The 20440-nt window shown below is 38.8% G+C and overlaps 1 long non-coding RNA gene across 1 annotated transcript in view; it reads left to right on the top strand.

Annotated features, from left to right (window-relative positions):
• LOC102408134 overlaps positions 1–15688 on the top strand; it is a 105054-nt gene extending 89366 nt beyond the window's left edge. The window contains exon 4 of the long non-coding RNA XR_003111233.3: positions 14559–15688. This is a non-coding gene — a long non-coding RNA (uncharacterized LOC102408134). The remainder of the gene's footprint in view (positions 1–14558) is intronic.
• Positions 15689–20440: the final 4752 nt, after the last annotated feature.

Below are 20440 nucleotides of genomic sequence, written 5' to 3'. Positions count from 1 at the left end.
TTGAAGCAAAAATATTATAATTATAAAGTGCTTTATAGCCCATGTAAAATGATAATATTTGATAAATTAGAACAAAAGAAAGTTGTGCGTATACTGCTGTAAGATATTTATGTCTTAATGTGTGATGTGCAAATCCGGCAGTGATAAAATATTCTAAATTGACTCTAATGAGAGTGATATGTTATTTAGTAGAGAAACCACTAAAATAATAATATAAAGGTATAGCTAAAAACCATGAGAGAAAATAAATGAAACACTGTGGTGGTTTAGTTGCTAAATTGTGTCCCACTCTTGCAATCCCATGGACTGTAGCCTGCCAGGCCCCTCTGTCCATGGGATTTTCCAGGCAGAGATACTGGAGAGGTTTGTCATTTCCTTCTCCAGGGCATCTTCATGACCCAGAGATTGAACTTGGGTCTCCTGCACTGCAGGCAGATTCTTTACTGACTGAGCTACCAGGGAAGCCTCAATGAAACACTAGGAATATTAAATTAAACCCAAAGTAGACATCAAAAAAAAAAAAAAAGAACAGAGGAACAAAAAAAAATTATATAAATAGAATGCCTGGGTTAAAACAGTAAACTTTAACCCAACCATACCAATAATTACATTAAAGGTAAATAGACTAAGTACTCAAATTAAAAGACAGATATTGTATGACTGCTTTCAGAAAGCAAATTCCAACCATATGCTCACTAAGAGATGCATACATTAAAAACAGGCACAGAAACTGAAAGTAAAAAGATGGAAAATATACACCACATAGCAATAAACACATTTTAAAAACTGCTATGGCTGTATTAGTATGAGACAAGTTATAATTCAAGACAAGGGATGTTACTAGAAACAAAGAGATATGTTGTATAATAATAAAAGATCAAACAACAGAATACAAAACAAGTTTAAATATGCACCTAATGAGAAAACATTGAAAAGTATGATACGAAACTGATGGAACTAAAGAAAGAAATAGTCATAGTTGCAATGTTAAACACACCGTTCATATTAACTAATAAAACAAATACACAAAAATAGAGATGGGAATACCAGACCACCTAACCTGACTCCTGAGAAACCTGTATGCAGGTCAAGAAGCAACAGTTAGAACTGGACATGAAACAACAGACTGGTTCCAAATCAGGAAAGGAGAAGGTAAGGGCTGTTTGTTGTCACCCTGCTTATTTAACTCATAGCAGAGTACATCATGCTGAATGTCAGGCTGGATGAAGCACAAGCTGGAATCAAGATTGCCAGGAGAAATACCAATAACCTCAGATATGCAGATGACACCACCCTTATGGCAGAAAGTGAAGAAGAACTAAAGAGCTTCTTGATGAAAGTGAAAGAAGAGAGTGAAAAAGTTGGCTTAAAGCTCGACATTCAGAAAACTAAGATCATGGCATCCAGTCCCATCACTTCATGTTGGAGAAGACTGTTGAGAGTCTCTTGGACTGCAAGGAGATCCAACCAGTCAATCCTAAAGGAAATCAGTCCTGAATATTCATTGGCAGGACTGATGCTGAAGCGAAAACTCCAGTACTCAGGCCACCTGATGCGAAGAACTGACTCACTGGGGAAAAACCCTGATGCTAGGAAAGATTGATGGCTTCACCATCTCAATGGACATGGGTTTGAGTGAACTCCAGGAGTTGGTGATGGACAGGGAGGCCTGGTTCGCTGCAATCCATGGGGTCGCAAAGAGTTGGACAAGACTGAGCGACTGAACTGAACTGAACTGATGACTGACAAACATGGAGAAAATCCAAAAGTTGAGTCTTTAAAAGAGAAAACGGAAACCCTATGGGAAGATTGATGAAAAATAAAATAAAATTAGTAATGTGATGCATGGTCAGGCATGTCTGTCTCTTTGTAACCCCACGGACCGAAGCCTGACAAGTTACTCTGTCCATGAAATTTTACAAGCAAGAATAATGTAGTGGGTTGCCATTACTTGCGTCTCCTGTATCCTTTGCATTGGCAGGCAGATTCTTAACCACTGCTTCACTCTACTACCTGGGAAGCCCTAAAATTAGCAATAACAGAAATTAACTAGTAGCTATTATTACACTATGTTCAGATAATGGAAATACTGTAAGCCATCTCAGGTTAGTAAATTAGACCATAAGATGGAACCATTTCTTGAAGAAAAAAGAAAAAGAGAGAGAAACTTAAAAGCAGTTTGAATTTTTTGAAAAGCTGACAAAAGAAGAAATAGAAAAATCTGGCAAGCTCAATTATTAAAGAAATTGAATTTATAATCAGAATATTTTCAAAAAAAATCCTAGCTTTGTTTGGCAGTTTCTACTAATATCAAACATTTAAGGAAGATAAAATATCACTCTCACACAAAATATTTCAAAAAACAACAGAGGAAGGAATTCTTTCTAATTTGTTTTATAAGGACAACATAGCCCTGGAAGCAAAGAATGCCAATTTATCATAAGAATAGAAAGCCAGGACTCTAGTTTCAGCTCTGACATGGAAGAGCTTGGAAGTCATCACTTCCATCCTTAAACAACAAGAAAAAAAAATACACAGATTGAAAATCAACAACTTTTCTTAGACCCGTGGAGGAAATAAGGCAAGCTTCCATCACAGAAGTTGCAGCATCAGGCATATTCAGAAAGTCACAACCAAAGCTGGGTTTCCTGGAAGAAAAGCCATGGTAAGGTAGCAACACTAAGTGGTAATATTGATGAATTGCTAGAACCTGAGAGTAAACTAGTTTGAAAAACTCCTTGGGGCTGCAATCTTAGGAGGGGCTCACACTTCTACTCCAGGAATCCCACCAGATTCTCATAGTGAGGAGCCAATAGAGATGTCCTGTTGGCTCAGAAAAGACGGGGAGAGGTAGTGTAACCATTATGAAGTATTCCCAGAGTCTGGTCTCCTTACTAAATACCTTCTCTCCAGTGGGAAAAACTTTAGCAGAGCCTTATTTCACCTGGCAGAAAGGCTTTTCTCTGACTCTAGCATACAAATGAGAACTCTATGAAAGAATCCAAAGGAAATGGTAGAAATTGAAAATATGGTAACAAGAAAAATGCCTTTGATGGACTTTTTGGTAGACCAGACAGCCGAGGACAGATCACTGAGCTTGAAGACAGATTAATAAAACTTTCCAAACTGAAATACAAAGAGAAAAAGACATGAAAAAAAAAATCAGAAAAGAACATCTAAGAATTGTGGGAGAATTTCAAATAGTCCAACATGTGTGTATTTAGAATACTGGAAGATCAATAAAGAATAGAGCAAAATAAATATTTTCATAATGGCCAAGAACATTATAAAAATAATAAAATATACCAAACCACAGGTCCAGGAAGCTCTGGGGTAACCAAGCAAGAAAAGTATCATAAAATATACATATTGGCATATCATTTTCAAACTGCAGGAAACCAAGGACAAAAAGAAAATCCTGAAAAAAGCTGGGGGTAGATGCAGGGCACTTTCCCCAAGAGAAACAAAGAATTACAGCAGACTTCTCATCAGAAATCATACACATAGGAAGGAAATAGAATGAAATATTTACTGTACTGGGAGGGGAGGGAACTCCGCCAATTGTTCTTCAAAAATAAAAGAAAAATAGGGACTTTTTAGATAAATGAAAAATGAGGGAATTTATCAGCAACAGACCTGCCCTGAAATAAGTATTAAAAGAAGTTATTCAAGGAGAAAAAAAAAAATTCTATAGATAGAAATGTGAATCTGCAGAAAGAGCACTGGAGAAGGAAAATATAAACAAAATCTTAGTTTTCTTAATCTTAATGGATCTAAAATAGTTATTTTTTAAAGTAATACATAGTATATGTGTAAGTGAAATAGACGACAGTAATGTCATAAGGGATGAGTTGGAGGCAATAGAAATACTGTATTATGAGTCTCTGTACTACTTGTGAAGTGCTATAATGTTATCTGATGATAGACTGAGGTCATTTAGGGCTTTCCAGGTGGATCAGTGGTAAATAATCTGTCTGCCAATGCAGAAACCATAAGAGATGGGGGTTTGATCCCTAGGTCAGGAGGATCCCATGGAGAAGGAAATGGCAACCTATTCCAGTATCTTGTCTGGATAATCCAATGGACAGAGGAGCCTGGTGGGCTATAGTCCATGGGGTCACAAAGATTCAGACATGATTGAGCTGCTAAGCACACCACACATCTTAGTTTAATTTATATTGCAAATTCTAGGACAATCAGCAACAATTTAAAAAAAAACAAAAAAGGAAAATTAAAATATAAAGAGAGAAGATACAATGGATCAAATGAAATGCTTAATTAAAACCAGAAAAGGAAAAAAAAAAAAAAAAACAGAAAAGGTAGGAGTAGAGGGGAAAATAAAATTATAGGACAAAATCTTCCATACAAATAGACACAAAAATTAACAAAATACATCAATTAGAATACAACAAGATATAAAAAGGATAATGAATCATAAGTGAGATATATTTAAGAACTCAAAAAAACTGTTTCAACATTTGAAAATCAGCATAAATCACATTAGCAGAATAAAAAAGTAAAATGTAATCATCTCAATAAATAATACACAAAAAGCACTTGACAAATTTCAGTAGGTATTCATAATAAAAATTTGCAACAAATAAAAAAAATGGTGAGCACTTTTCTATTTAATTAAAAACAACTTTACAGCTAGCCTTATACTACTTTTTCATTAGTTATATGTTATAAATTGTTAAATAGCTAAATAAAATGAAGAGGAAAAAATAGCTTTCAAATCTTTCATTCTTAAATCCAGGTTCATTCAAGATAAATTCAAGGCAAACAACATCTCAGTAAAATTGAAATGAACTTACAACTCAGATATATTTTCTACTTAGGTTGGCCCTCATAAATTTGCTATAAAACTAAAGTTTATCAAAAATTATTGTCACATTGTCAAAAGTAAAAATACTAGCATATAAGCTGTAATAAGTATAGCAACTATGAGGGAAAACAAATATTTTCAAATTATCCATTACTTTTGAGTTAAGTTATTAATTATTTTTAAGTGCAGTGGATCTGGCAATGAAGAGAAGAAATCATAAATTCGATTCTTATATTTGCAACAACTCACCTCATTTATGTGAGTAAATTATATAACTTCTGGTTTCTTCATCTATTACTAATTAGACCACCTGACTTGCCTCTTGAGAAATCTATGTGCAGGTCAGGAAGCAACAGTTAGAACTGGACATGGAACAATAAACTGGTTCCAAATAGGAAAAGAAGTTCGTCAAGGCTGTATATTATCACCCTGCTTATTTAACTTATATGCAGAGTACATCATGAGAAATGCTGGGCTGGAAGAAGCACAAGCTGGAATCAAGATTGCCGGGAGAAATATCAATAACCTCAGATATGCAGATGACATCACCCTTATGGCAGAAAGTGAGGAAGAACTAAAGAGCCTCTTGATGAAAGTGAAAGAGGAGAGTGAAAAAGTTGGCTTAAAACTCAACATTCAGAAAATGAAGATCATGACATCTGGTCCCATCACTTCATGGGAAATAGATGGGGAAACAGTGGAAACAGTGTCAGACTTTATTTTGGGGGCCTCCAAAGTCACTGCAGATGGTGACTGCACCCATGAAATTAAAAGACGCTTACTCCTTGGAAGAAAAGTTATGACCAACCTAGACAGCATATTCAAAAGCAGAGACATTACTTTGCCAACAAAGGTCCGTCTAGTCAAGGCCATGGTTTTTCCAGTGGTCATGTATGGATGTGAGAGTTGGACTGTGAAGAAAGCTGAGCACTGAAGAATTGATGCTTTTGAACTGTGGTGTTGGAGAAGACTCTTGAGAGTCCCTTGGACTGCAAGGAGATCCAACCAGTCCTTTCTGAAGGAGATCAGCCCTGGGATTTCTTTGGAAGGAATGATGCTAAAGCTGAAACTCCAGTACTTTGGCCTTCTCAAGCGAAGAGTTGACTCATTGGAAAAGTCTCTGATGCTGGGAGGGATTGGGGGCAGGAGGAGAAGGGGACGACAGAGGATGAGATGGCTGGATGGCATCACTGACTCGATGGACGTGAGTCTGAGTGAACTCCGGGAGTTGGTGATGGACAGGGAGGCCTGGGGTGCTGCGATTAATGGAGTTGCAAAGAGTCAGACATGACTGAGCGACTGAACTGAACTGAACTGAACTATACTTAACAGAAAAGTATCGTTTTCTTAACCATTTATTTGAAATCTGTAAGCAGGTCAGAAGCAATAGTTAGAACCAGACTTGAAACAACAGACTGGTTCCAAATCGGGAAAGGAGTACATCAAGGCTGTATATTGTCACCCTGCTTGTTTAGCTTAAATGCAGAGTATATCATGAGAAATGCTGGACTGAATGAAGCACTAACTGGAATCAAGATTGCCAGGAGAAATATCAATAACATTAGATATGCAGACGACACCACCCTTATGGTAGAAAGTGAGGAAGAACTAAAGAGCCTCTTGATGAAAGTGAAAGAAGAGAGTGAAAAAGTTGGCTTAAAACTCAACATTCAGAAAACTAAGATCATGACATCTGGTCCCATCACTTCATGGCAAATAGATGGGGAAACGGTGGAAACAGTGGCAGAATTTATTTTGGGGTTTCCAAAATCACTGCAGATGGTGATTGCAGCCATGAAATTAAAAGACGCTTACTCCTTGGAAGAAAAGTTATGACCAACCTAGACAGCATATTAAAAAGCAGAGACATTACTTTGCCAACAAAGGTCCATCTAGTCAAAGCTATGGATTCTCTAGTAGTCATGTATGGATGTGAGAGTTGGACTATAAATATAAAGCACTGAAGAATTGATGCTTTTGAACTGTGGTGCTGGAGAAGACTCTTGAGAGTCCCTTGGACTGCAAGGAGATCCAATAAGTTCATCCTAAAAGAAATCAGTCCTGAATATTCATTGAAGGGACTGATGCTGAAGCTGAAACTCCAATATTTTAGCCACCTGATGCGAAGAACTTCCTCATTGGAAAAGACCCTGATTCTGGGAAAGACTGAAGGTGGGAGAAGGGGACAGCAGAAGTTGAGATGGTTGGATGGCATCATGGACTCAATGGACATGGGTTTGAGTAAGCTCCAGGAGTTGGTAATGGACAGGGAGGCCTGGCGTGCTGCAGTCCATGGCGTCGCAAACAGTCGGACACAACTGAGCGACTAAACTGAACTGAACTGAACCATTTATTGGACTTTCATACAAGTATATACCCCCAATCCACACACACGAGAAGGTAAAAAGATTTATTGTCTCTAACATATGATGACTAGGTTTCATAGAGTATAAACTTAGAGGAACTCAAGAACACTCCAAAAGGTCATAAACCACTGAACTCTAATTTTCAAACTGGTTGCAAATCTGAAGATACTTTTGACATATTTTATGCCAGTTGGTACTTTGTGATATTTCAAAATGCCTCACCTTTAAATTTGAGAACATTTCACTATGAAAGTCTTCTAGAACACTAGAAGACTATATTATAGAAATAATTCTCAGCATGTTGATTTGGAATTAACAAAAACAGTTTACGAATAACAGTTAATTTCAAGGCCAACCCAGTTCATAGAATCCTTCCTGAGAGAGAGCTGGTGAAGCAAAAATATTCTGAACTATGACATTGTCATGTTAGTGTACACGAAGCCTAGTCTGTGATCTCTGTTCTACAGCTGATATTTAGAAACCATTCTACTTTGTGTTGTAAGGTAGAACAAAAAATTTGTCAAATATATGTATTTAGTACTATGGTTATGCTGACTTACTTTTCCGAAGCTAATTAACAAAGCCGATGACTAACTCAGCTCAGGTTATGGAAGTGCATGCCTTGGTATAGCTTGCATATATTAAATGGTGGGAAATTGTTTCTTCACGAGTTTCGGAAAAACTTAAAATTTGATCCGTGTAAAATAAAGGCAGATAATCTGATTTGACATATCTTGAGAAGCTTGGAGGCTAGAAGAACCCCACTGGGCCAGTAGATGATTAGTTAATAAAGGAAAAGCAGCCTGACACCAAGGTGAGCAGCGATTAGACCTGCAGTGAAATTCTCTAATAGAATTCAATAAGGTGGCACATTGTTAGCAGAACGTTTCTTCAAATGACATTGATGGGTAAACCTCAGAGTGACCAGAGATCCTGTTCCGACAAAACTGCAGATGCTCCTTCTATGAATTCACTGCTCCCTGTATCATATTCCATATAGGCAGTATATAGAATATTCAGTCTGTTTGATTTCCACTGCTTCTGATAGTTGATGCAAAGAGAAAAGGATTGAGTTCTGTCTTCAATTCATGCATTTACTTGAATGGGTTTGATTGGGTTTGTGAATGTAGGGGTGGAAAAAAAATCCCTTCTCATCTAGGTTCTTCGGTTCATCTAATATAAAATGAGACAGGTTAGCAGGAGAAAAAACAAAGAGAAGTTTCACAATGTATATATTCTCTGTGTATGTAGGAGAGACCCAGGAAAACTGAATAACTCTCTAAAATGGTTGAAGCCATCACCTTAAACAGCATCTTCAGCTAAAGACAAAAGAAGTTGGGGGTGGGGAGTCAGTGATGAGAGGCTACCAGGAAAAGCATAGTAAACACATATATGGTTATGCAGATTTAAATCACTGCCTTCTCCGCTGATAATGTGTCTAAAGACTTTGTTATCCTTCCCTTCATGTGACCTCCAGGCAGACTCTTGTACAAGTGGAGATTTTCCTTATAAATCTAAATGTCTTTTACAGCAGGAAGATTTTACTGTTTCCACAGCTCTTCTGTATGCTGTTTTCTTTAAAATAATCAGCCTAAAATAATCTACATGCTAAAGAAGCATATTTTGTAGTGTATATTTTCTCCCATAAAGTGCTAAAACCTGCAATTCCAGAAGATGAATGAAACAAAACCGTTGTCATAAAGAGCTTTGAACATTACAGTCAATCCAGAAGTGTAAATACATCTCAAAGTATGAAAGCCTACAGGTTGAAAACCCCTCACTCAGCCTGAGAGTATCAAGAAAGTAGAGAAGAGATGACATTTAGGAGGAATCTTAAAGAAGACTAGGATTCCCTGGTGGCTCTGACTGCAGAGTCTGCCTGTAATGGGGGAGACCCAGGTTGGATCCCTGGGTTGGGAAGATCCCCTGGAGAAGGCAATGGCACCCCACTCTAGTACTCTCACCTGGAAAGTCCTGTGGCCAGAGGAGCCTGGAAGGCTACGGTCCACATGGTTGCAAAGAGTCGGGCACCACTGAGCGTCTTCACTTTCACTTTAAAGAGAGACCAGATATTTGTCAGATAGGGAAAGGCACCTGAGGCACAGAAAACTGAATATGAAAAAAGTGTGAAGTTATAAAAATGACAGTTCATGAAACCGTAACACTGTCAGCTTGACTTGTGTGTGGGTGAACACAGGCAGACAAGTAAACCTGAGAAGTAAGAAAGAACCAATTGTGAATTGCTTTGACTGTTGATATGGACTTTTTCCCATGGGCAACAGGAAAATAGTTCCTGAACTGAACGGGAGAGCAAAAGAACATGATGACAGGTTTTTATCACTCTCAGGAAGCAATGAATTACTCTTTTCAGTCTCAGACTTTCCTGCAAGATGCCTGAGCATCAGTAGAGAAGGGGAAAAAAAAGTATTAATATTTCCAGTCCCATCACTTCATTGCAAGTAGATGGGGAAACAATTGAAGCAGTGAGAGACTTTATTTTCTTGGGCTCCAATATCACTGTGAATGGTGACTGCAGCCTTGAAGTTAAAAGACGCTTGCTCCTTGGACGAAAAGCTATGACCAACCTAGCAGCATATTAAAAAGCAGAGACATCACTTTGCCAACAAAGGTCCATCTAGTCAAAGCTGTGGTTTTTCCAGTAGTCATGTATGGATGTGAGAGCTGAACCATAAAAAAGGCTGAGCATCAAAGAATTGATGCCTTCGAACTGTGGTGCTAGAGAAGACTCTTGAGAGTCCTATGGACTGCAAGGAGATCAAACCAGTCCATCTTAGAGGAAATCAACCCTGAATATTCATTGGAAGGACTGATGCTGAAGCTCCAATATTTTGTCCACCTGATGCAAAGAGCTGACTCATTGGAAAAGACCCTGATGCTGGGAAAGACTGAAAGCAGGAGGAGAAGGGGGCGACAGAGGATGAGATGGTTGGATGGCATCATCAACTCAACGGACACGAGTTTGAGAAAACTCCGGGAGATGGTGAAGGACAGGAAGCATCATGTGGTGCAGTCCATGGGGTCACAAAGAAGCAGACAAAACTGAGTGACTGAATAGCAATATTTCATAATCACAAAACTGTGAAATATCTATCTCAATAGTGAAGATGGAGAAATGGGGTGAGACAGGAAGATGAGAGATCAGTAAACTGCCCAATCTGGTTATGATGAAATAAGGGTCACGACTAAGAAGCAGGAGTCGGGGGAAAGCAAGGAGAAATGAGGAGGTTTTTACATTAAAATTAATGTCTTGATGGTAAGTTGAGGGGAGATGACGAGGAAATTGTCAAAGATGCCAGCTAGGTTTTTTGCTTTGGGAGAAGAAGTTTAATGACATTTTTCAGCTTCACTGAGAATTTAAGGGAAAACAGCATTAAATTTATGGGAGTACATGGCGAAGCCTGGACAGGGGCTTCCCAGAAGACATTTTCGAAAGGAAATAAATGTCAAAACCCCTGCTTCCTGTTTTGCTTTGTTTCATCTTTTTTACTAATCATCTATTTCCGTGCTACACTTCTAAAATTCTTTCCGGTGTCCCTTTGGCCATCTGACTCTTCTCCTTCCAAACATCATATGTCTATTTTCCTAGATTCTGTATCTTCCAAAAGCTGAATGCTGAATTTTCTAGAACAGAAAGCAGAAGAGGTTAAGAAAGCTCATTTCTCACCACAATTCATGACACCCTGCAGGAAAACAGCAAAATTACTAATTGGGTTACTCTATCCCCCAAACAGAAAAATAAGTAAGTGTGACCACGTTCCCGTGTTTATAGGAAACTTGGGCTCAGAGGATTACAAAGCTATCCCCTGAAGTGGAAATAAACGTCTAGAGAGATCTACTCTGCAAACCAAAGGTGAAACCGGAGACAGTTTCTGCCCCCCGACCCCCGACCCCCATCACCCCCATAGGCTTCAAAAGCCAAAAGCCGTTGGAACAGGAGGTGAAGGACAGTGAGACAGATGGGAGTCCTCCAGTTTTCTCTAGAGAAAGTTCTGCCATGTACCACCACACCACCCTCCATGCCTCTCAGGACCCCCAAAAAGCCTCACAATCTACTAAGAAAGATTTCTCATTTGAACTGAATGAAAGCACTCAGCCTTAATTGAAATATGAGCGTTAAGGGATGTACTTAGCCCTATAATTTTTTGTGCGTGTGCTGATATAATGATGATGATGTCAGACCAGCTGGAATAAAGACAAAAGTTACATCAAGCTGAAAATTATATTCCTAAGCCTTACTTAGGATAACAGGTTCAAGCAAGTTCTCAGTTCTCATTAGCCGTTCTTGATCTAACGAGGATTCTTTGGCTTGTCAGCAAATGACGAGCTTCTTCCAAGTAGCTCACTCCCATCCCTCTGCTCAGGCCCCAGGCTCTCACGCAGAGGGCTCCTAATGGCCTGCAGCCCAATCTTAAACTCACCACATCGCTGCAGTATGTCATATTCCATCAGGAGCTACTGTGCAAATAACATATTTCCATTTTTAAAGTCTGAAAAATGTCACAAAAAGCTTTTGGCATTTACATGACTCAGACTTCCACCCTCTAATTCTCTCTGCAGCTAATTTCTTATGTTCAATACATCCCCACCACAGGAAACCGGGAATAACGATTACAGGAAAAGCTGAAGTTCGACAGCCCAGCCATTAGCATTCACAAGTCTAAAGAGTAGGGATTTAAATGGCACTATCGACAGTTATTTCTTATATAACGAAAATCAGGACTGTCAACATGTGAGACGTTAAAAAATATTCAGTCATTTTAGCTATAGCCTATAGGGTTTTTTAATGCATTCCTGAGAACTAGCAAAAATCTACAAAGATGTGCGCCAAGAGGGCCTAATAGATCAGAGGAGTGAAATTATATTCAGTGTGGGTAAAACAGCTTGCTGTCTGTTCTCTAACTACTAATCTTATCTCTCATAATCGTGCCCCATGCCTCGGTTAATGTTGGACCACACTCACTGCGAGAGGAAATTCGTGCTTGCATTTTATGAGGCGCGCATGCAGAATCCACAGGCCATGTTTCCATTTCTCTGTCTCACTTTACATATATTGAGCTTTCATCTTTCTGCTGAATAACATTTGTTGTTTTATTTTCCACTGCTTAAGATACAAAGGGCTTACCAAAGGAAATGGAGAGACCAGTGGCAGGTCTATTTTAGCCCCAGGAAGAGATTCAAATTCTCTCTGAAAATCTGCTCATTTGAATTTGGTTACATGGTATGCATCATCCCAATGGGAAAAACGTTCCTGATTCTTAACCGCTCATTGTTGAAGTGTCTGATGTCAGATAAAATAGTACAAGCTCCTGAACGGTATCGTGATATGCTACGGCGTGCTATCAAGAGATGCATGACAAACTAACAAGCAACTTTTGTTTTCTACTTTTAAAGTTCAGTTGCATGCCACAAGCTACCTACATGCCTAGACCTTTAATTCGTTGGTTGATCCTCACGTAACTGGTTAGCTAAGATCTTAACGGTAAGACGTACAAGTGATGAAACAACTGGCCTTCATCATTTGATTTTGTCCTCAAAACTATTCAGCTAGCTGGAGTCACCCTTAGAACAAGCAGTTGGTCGTCTACTGGCACTATCCCTGTAAAAATAAGAGAGGGCCATAGGTACAGAAGATGTCTATTACAGAAGAAGCGTCATTTTGTTCACCCTTAGGTATCTTCATTGGTCAACAGGAAGGATCGAGTTCTTGGATGACACTTTTATACTAGGTCGTTAACTTAATCGTTAACATATTTCCAAATCAATCTCGATTTTTAAATTAAAATCCAGCTCTAGTACGGCAGTTTCCTAGAAGACTCAGGGCAGAAGGATTCAAGCAGATTTTCACTTGTGTAATGATCAGACTGAACACCTTGGATATAAACAAATATATTTCAAGTAACTGTGTGTGCATTTATAATAAATGTCGTGTGGGTAGAATATTGCCAGATGGTTTTTTTATTCAAATTCATCATGACATGCTTCTGAAAAAATTTACTTTATAATCAATAGACTTCATATAAGGTATTGCCTCAGTAGTAACTGCTCAGTTGTGGTATTGAAGCCATTACTTATTTGTCTCAATTAGAAGAAGCACTAAAGGATATGTTAAAAGATCATCATGAAAGCAATGAATACATTGCCATCATATATATACGTATGTATACACACATGTAGACATATGTATGTATTCATATATGATACTTTATATTTTAAATTACATTTTAGGAATCAGAGAGAATTTAAGAACCTATTTATCCTGGTGGAAAATGATTTAAGGGATACAGGCACTGAGAATTTCCTATGTTCCACCCCCTAACTCTTCAAAGAATAACCTCCCTCATTGGCTGACATTCATTTCCTATTTAACAAATATGTACTGAATGTATTCTATAGTCTCACCCCCTGATGGAAGCAAAGATGTTTAAAGAATACTTAAACCTTCAAAGTAGCTTTCTAGCGTTCATTCACTCATCCATGCACTCATTCCACACATATTTATTGTTTATTACAAAGTAGATACTGTGATGCTGATAAAGAAATGAAAAGACTCTCCAGATGGGCTTCACATTATGACTGGGGAGACCAACACACAAACAAAGATTTAGCATGTGCACACCATGTTAAGTGCTAAGTATAGTATGTGCCAGATACCCTCGCAACCTAATGAGAAAATTGATTCATTCTCCAAGGAAGGGAGGTAGTAGGAATATGGTTTGGTAAGCAAGAAGGAGCTTAGAAAGCTGTACAAAGAGGATGTACCGAAAGCCACGCAGAGTGACGGGTCCCCAGGGTGGAGAGCATATGAAGGACCATAAAGAAGGACAAAGGGTTCCGAGTGCATCAGAGGATTGTGGATCTTCCAGTTTCTTGAGCTTGGGAATAAAAGTGTGTGTGTTACTGCAGTCCCCTCCAGTTCAAAGCAGAAGTTACCAACCTCTGCCCTTTGGACTGTTTTTGGCCCTGGATATGTTATGTCTGACCTGTACAGTGTTTGAATTCGTGAACAAAATTTAAACATGGAAGAATTCACAAAAACCTACATTGCAAGCGTCTTCTGAAAAAGCACTTTTTTTTTTTTTTTTAGCAAAATTGGAGCAGTATGTTTATTTGGAAATAATCTACTGGAGACATGCAGGGATATCCCCGCTTCCTGAAGCCTCCCGTTTAGTTTTACTCTAATTCTCAGTTGCCCAGCTTTACCCATGAATGTCGCTCGACAGGCCCTTGTTGGTGTTTTATTTGAGATGCCTGATTTAAGGTTTTAATGCTTCTTGATTGACCCTGGGAGGAAAACAGTGGAATGTCACAATGAACTGTTAATCCGTCACTTGTCATTAATTCTTCAGGTGTGAACGGAGGTTTGGAGAGTAACCTAGACTAGAAGAATAGAAAGCAAAGCACAGGCACGGTAAGTGTGAGAGCGTTTGGTTTTGTGGAAAATTTGGTGGACTTGGAAAAGAATATAGTAAGGATAACTCTATAGTTTCATGCTTTTGCCGTGGCTAATCAAAAAGTAAATGTTTATTTCAAACTAGAAAGCCACTATGAGAATTTGAGTTAAAACACTGACCTTTTCTAAACTCTTGACTATGCTTATTTATTTCTAGATAGTGTCCCTATTTGCAAGCCTATAATGTTAATGGTTAAAATTCTAATTCTCTCTGAGGGATCTCCTGAAAAGTTAACTGGCCCTCTGCTCACTGACTGAATTCCAGTCATGGACGGTATCCCCAGGTAATTAAAATGTTCACTTAAGAAAAAAAAAAAGCTAAGTATCACATAGCATTGTTAACCTTCTTCTCAGATAACGTACTCAGTGTCAGAATTATCTGTACTGCCTTGGGGCTTTTTTGAAGAGTGAATATCTTTGCACACATTGTCAGTGTACACCATGTAGGAATAATTATCATCATTAACCTGGGCTGCCTGCTTATTAATATGTACTGCCATTCACTATAAGTACTCGGTTGTGGCAGAAAAACAAAAGAGATAGCTGAATAAAGGTGGCATTCCAGGCTTCAGTAACATTATTAAAATATTTAGAAAGTGAAGCTAATGAGTTCACCTTTCTTCTCAAAACACACAGATTCCCAAATGCCCCTAACCTTTGAAAGAACGTGTCAACTGAATATATAAGAGGAGGGAAGAGACAGCTTGAAACGAGCCAGGCATCATGCGTTGTTCATTCACAGAAGACAATGGATAAAATCAATGATTTGATCAAAACGCTTGTGAATTAACTGAATTCCACTTCCAAATGTAACATTCAGAAACCATGTGCTTGGAACCCACAAACCAAGAACAGATGAAACATTTGCCCTACCTTTTCTATCAGGCCTTTAACAAATTCCCAGTCTCTAGGAGGCAACTCCTGTAGAGGAAAGTGCTGGCCTTAACAAGTAGGGAGCTCCTGCCCCAAAGTCGGGGCTAACGCAGGAGCTGGGTCATGGAGTGGACAGGTGCCTCATCCCTGGGGAAAGCTAATGCTAGGGCTCCCTGTGTTAGGGACTTTGAAAGGCAGTATGTAGTGGATTTTAAAAAAAAAATAGACCTGCTCCAATGGAGAATATGGAAAATTAATGAAAAGATTCCAAACATAAAAACTAGATAGAAGCATGTTTTAGACAATCAGATCTGAAGGAAAAAGTTACACTCTGCCTCTGTGGCTCCCTCTGTCTTCCCGTATAAGCTTCCAGATGCATTCAGAGGTACCCGCTCTCAACTAAAAATTGTTTAACCTCATTTTCCCATTGCATCTCCTGAAAGAGTGATGAGGACAACTAAATGAGCTGATGAGGGTGAGGCTTCCTCCTCTCATGAACCCACCACGCTTTCAGTCAGTTCTGTGCAGTCGCTGAGTCGTGTCCGACTCTTTGCGACTCCATGGACTGCAGCATGCCAGGCCTCCCTGTCCATCACCAACTCCTGGAGTCCACCCAAACTCACGTCCATTGAGTCGGTGATGCCATCCAACCATCTCATCCTCTGTCGTCCCGTTATCCTCTTGGGTTTAATCTTTCCCAGCATCAGGGTCTTTTCAAATGAGTCAGCTCCTTGCATCAGGTGGCCAAAGTATTGGAGTTTAAGCTTCAGCATCAGTCCTTCCAAAGAACACCCAGGACTGATCTCCTTCAGGATGGGCTGGTGGGATCTCCTTGCAGTCCAAGGGACTCTCAAGAGTCTTCTCCAACACCACACTTCAAAAGCATCAATTCTTTGGTGCTCAGCTTTCTTTCTAGTCCAACTCTCACATCCATACATGACCACTGGAAAAAGCATAGCCTTGACTAGACGGACCTTTGTTGACAAAGTGATGTCTCTGCTTTTTAATATGCTGTCTAGGTTGGTCATAACTTTCCTTCCAAGGAGTAAACATCTTTTGAGTTCCTGGCTGCTTTTTCATAAGCTTTTTCCACCTAGGAAAAGCACACCTTGACTAGACGGACCACGCTTCCCCCACCTCTACCCTTTTCCGCCCACTCCCTGCCTGTGCACATCCACAGTTGTTCTGTTTTCAGCTGCAAGGTGGACTTAAGTTTTGTGGAGCCTGAACCATGTGTAATTTGGGTAGTTCTCTTTCAGAAAAGGTTACAACGTTATAAGTACAAAATTAGGCACGAACATGAATTTTTATCTGGAAGAAGAAAGAAAATCACAACAAAATCTGAGACAAAATATCTGGAAAATATTAAAAACATTACAGAATTTATAAAAATAACATGTGAGACTTACTTAACAATCCCTCTGACTCATCCCTATAATGCTTTTCTTTCATTTTGGCTGCATATGCGTTGCTCATCTCTTCAAATGACAACAATGTTATAATATCTTTCTATGAAAAGAATTCCTAACACAATTGGTTGAATTTGTTTTTATCAGTAGTAGTGAGATGAAACATTCAATGTCAACACAGACACAATCACCATTTGTAGAACTGCAAGACATTTGTGTCCTTAACACAGAGATTCTCATATATTCCATATTTCAAAAATCCATCAAAAATACAAAGAATGTAGGGTACATTTGAACTTCATAAAATGTATTACTAAGTACATTCAGGGTAGGAGAGAACTTTTATTTTGACTGAGAGCTGATGTTAACTGAATCCTCCACTTATAATTTAAAATATCTCATGACTAGAAATATTTTCTACAAACCAGCTTCTGTATTTATGCATTAATACTTTGAGTCTTGTTTCTCAGCTTCTCCCATATATGTCTGGTGTTGACTGTTGTAAGACATATTTATATCATAATAAGACTTCTGGCCTTACCTACCCCTGCTGTGGGAATCAGGCCAGTGGGTATCTGAAGTATTTCAACTATACTTGGGCAACCAGTAATTTAACTATCCATCAGGAGACTAAAACCACCAAACCCAAGTTTAGTGCATCCACAGCTCAGCTTCCTTTTGGCCTGATCTGAGACATACCTCCCACCATTCCAGGCTCATCTGACAAAAAAAGAAGTTGTGAATGAAAAAAAAAAAAACAATAATGGACAGAAATAATGAATCTTACTCTAGCCAACTTTATCTAGTTCTGACTCTGTGGACCCATTTCTAGGGTCTCTCCTATTATCACAAAACAATATAAGTTTCATTAGCTTTGAGGTAAAGTCCCTTCCAACAGTTCAAAGATCTGGTAGAATTTTTATCTCTCAAAATCCCATTATTTAAGGCATATATCTGTGTGTGTGTAAAATGTTAAGATCTTTCAAATTAAAATAAAAGCATAAATAATTTGGTATACACATATGGACAAATCTACTTGGACATTAAAAGTAAGCCTTAAAATTTGTTAAATGAAGAAATGATAATAACTAATCTCAATTCCAACATCCCATGACCCTTAGAAATTCAGGATCAGATCCAATCTATCGGCACTCAGCCGTCACTTACTGAGTTTTTATTTTTTATTTTTACACAATTATCTCCACGCTTTTAAATTATCTACTAGCATGTAAACCCTTTCTCTGCTTCCTACAATTATAAATGCATCTCTCATTGGAGAATTTTAAAGCAAAATACATAATTCCTCCACCAGTGAAGAATGAATCAAATGTGTAATACTGAAAAAGGAAAGTTCTCATCCTGCTTTTATTTGAAAACAACTGAAAAGTTGATTCTTTCTTCTCCAAAAGAGGGAGGCAAGCTGAGAATCCAATTGCTTAGACATAGAGGCCAACCACCCACTTTACTCCTCCTGCTCTGTAACTCTTTCCAGATCTCCTAGTTTCTCTTTTCAGTCTTGGCCCTTATCTTCTTACTGTAACTGTAGTTAAATAGCTGATTTCTCTTGACTGTGTTGTTGATTAGTTGCTAAATCATGTCCAACTCTTTGTGACCCCATGGATTGCAGCACAACTCCCTGTCCCCCATCTCCTGGAGTGTGCCCAAGTTCTTGTCCATTGAATCAGTGATGCTATCCAACCATCTCATCCTCTGCTGCCCTCTTCTTTCTTTTGCCTTCAATCTTCCCCAGCATGAGGATCTTTTCCAGTGAGTCGGCAATTAACTGATTTCTCTTGACTGTGTTATCCAATTAATATAAGACTACTTCCAAACCAACTCCAACCAATGATTTAAAACTGTTGTTATTGTTTAATCACTCAGTTGTGTCTGACCTTTTGCGACCTGTTGGACAGCAGCACACCAGGCTTCTCCATCCTTCACTATCTCTCGGAGTTTGCTCAAACTCACGTCCACTGAGTGGCTGATGCCATCCAACGATCTCATCCTCTGTTGTCCCCTTATCCTCCTGCCTTCCATCTTTCCCAGCATCAGAGTCTTTTCCAATGAGTCTGCTCTCTGCATCACGTAGCCAAAGTATTGGAGCTTCAGCATCAGTCTTTTCAATGAATATTCAGGGTTGATTTCTTTTAGGATTGACTGGTTTGACCTCCTTGCTGTCTAAGGAACTCTCAAGAATCTCCTCCAACACCACAGTTTGAAAGCATCAATTCTTTGGTGCTCAACCTTCCTTATGGTCTGACCCTTACACTTGCACATGACTACTGAAAAAACCACAGCTCTGATATATGAATTCTTGTCTGCAAAGTAGAGTCTCTGCTTTTTCCTAAGCTGTCTAGGTTGGTCACAGCTTTTCTTCCAAGGAGCAAGCGTCTTTTAATTTCATGGCTGCAGTCAACTGCAGTGATTTTGGAGCCCAAGAAAATAAAGTCTCTCACTGTTTCCATTGTTTTCCCATTTATTTGCAAGAAGTGATGAGACTGGATGCCATGATCTTAGTTTTTTGAATCTTGAATATTAAGCCAGCTTTTTCACTCTTTGACCTTCATCAAGAGGCTCTTTAGTTCTTCTTCACTTTCTGCCATAAGGGTGGAATCATCTGCATATCTGAAGATATTGATATTTCTCCTGGCAATCTTGGTTCCAGCTTATGCTTCATCCAGCCCAGCATTTCTCATAATGTACCCTGCATATAAGTTAAATAAACAGGGTGACATTTTATAGCCTTGACATACTCTTTTTCCAATTATGAAACAGTCCATTGTTCCATGTCTGGTTCTAAGTGTTGCTCTTGACCTACCTACAGGTAAGGTCGTCTGGTATTCCCATCTCCTTAAGAATTTTCTACAGTTTGTTGTGATCCACACAAAGGCTTTAGTGTAGTCAATGAAGCAGAAGTTTTTCTGGAATTCTCTTGCTTTTCCTGTGATCCAATGGATTTGGTAATTTGATTTCTGGTTCCTCTGCCTTTTCTAAATCCAGCTTTACATCTGGAAGTTCTTGGTTCACATACTGTTGAAGCCTGGCTTGAAGGATTTTGACTGTTACCTTGCTAGCATGAGAAATGATTGCAATTGTGCAGTAGTTTGAATATTTTTTGGCATTGCCTTTCTTTGGGATTGGAATGAAAGCTGACCTTTCCAGTCCTGTGGCCACTGCTGAGTTTTCTAAATTCTCGGCATAAAATAAAACTTGGAGGTTTTATTTTATTAGACCCTTGATCATTGCTTTAACTGGTCAGGTACATCAATGCTGAATGGCCAACGTGCGAAGTGTACAAGGCAAAGCTGCATCATAACAGCACTTTATTTCTGCAAACAACCCTCTGTATCCTGCTACAAGTCTTCAGCTTTGCCAGGGAATCATTGCTTTGAATGAACATGCTGGAAAAACAAGAATGAGTTGGGAGGGACAGGAATTTATAAAGCAACATGTTATCCAAATGATATGAAGGGTTTAGCTATTTATTGATAGCATT

Source organism: Bubalus bubalis, chromosome 9 (assembly GCF_019923935.1).
Source record: "Bubalus bubalis isolate 160015118507 breed Murrah chromosome 9, NDDB_SH_1, whole genome shotgun sequence".
NCBI classification, from domain to species: Eukaryota; Metazoa; Chordata; class Mammalia; order Artiodactyla; family Bovidae; genus Bubalus; species Bubalus bubalis.
Note: the sequence above shows the minus strand (reverse complement) of the source record. Positions and strands in the feature narration are given on the sequence as shown.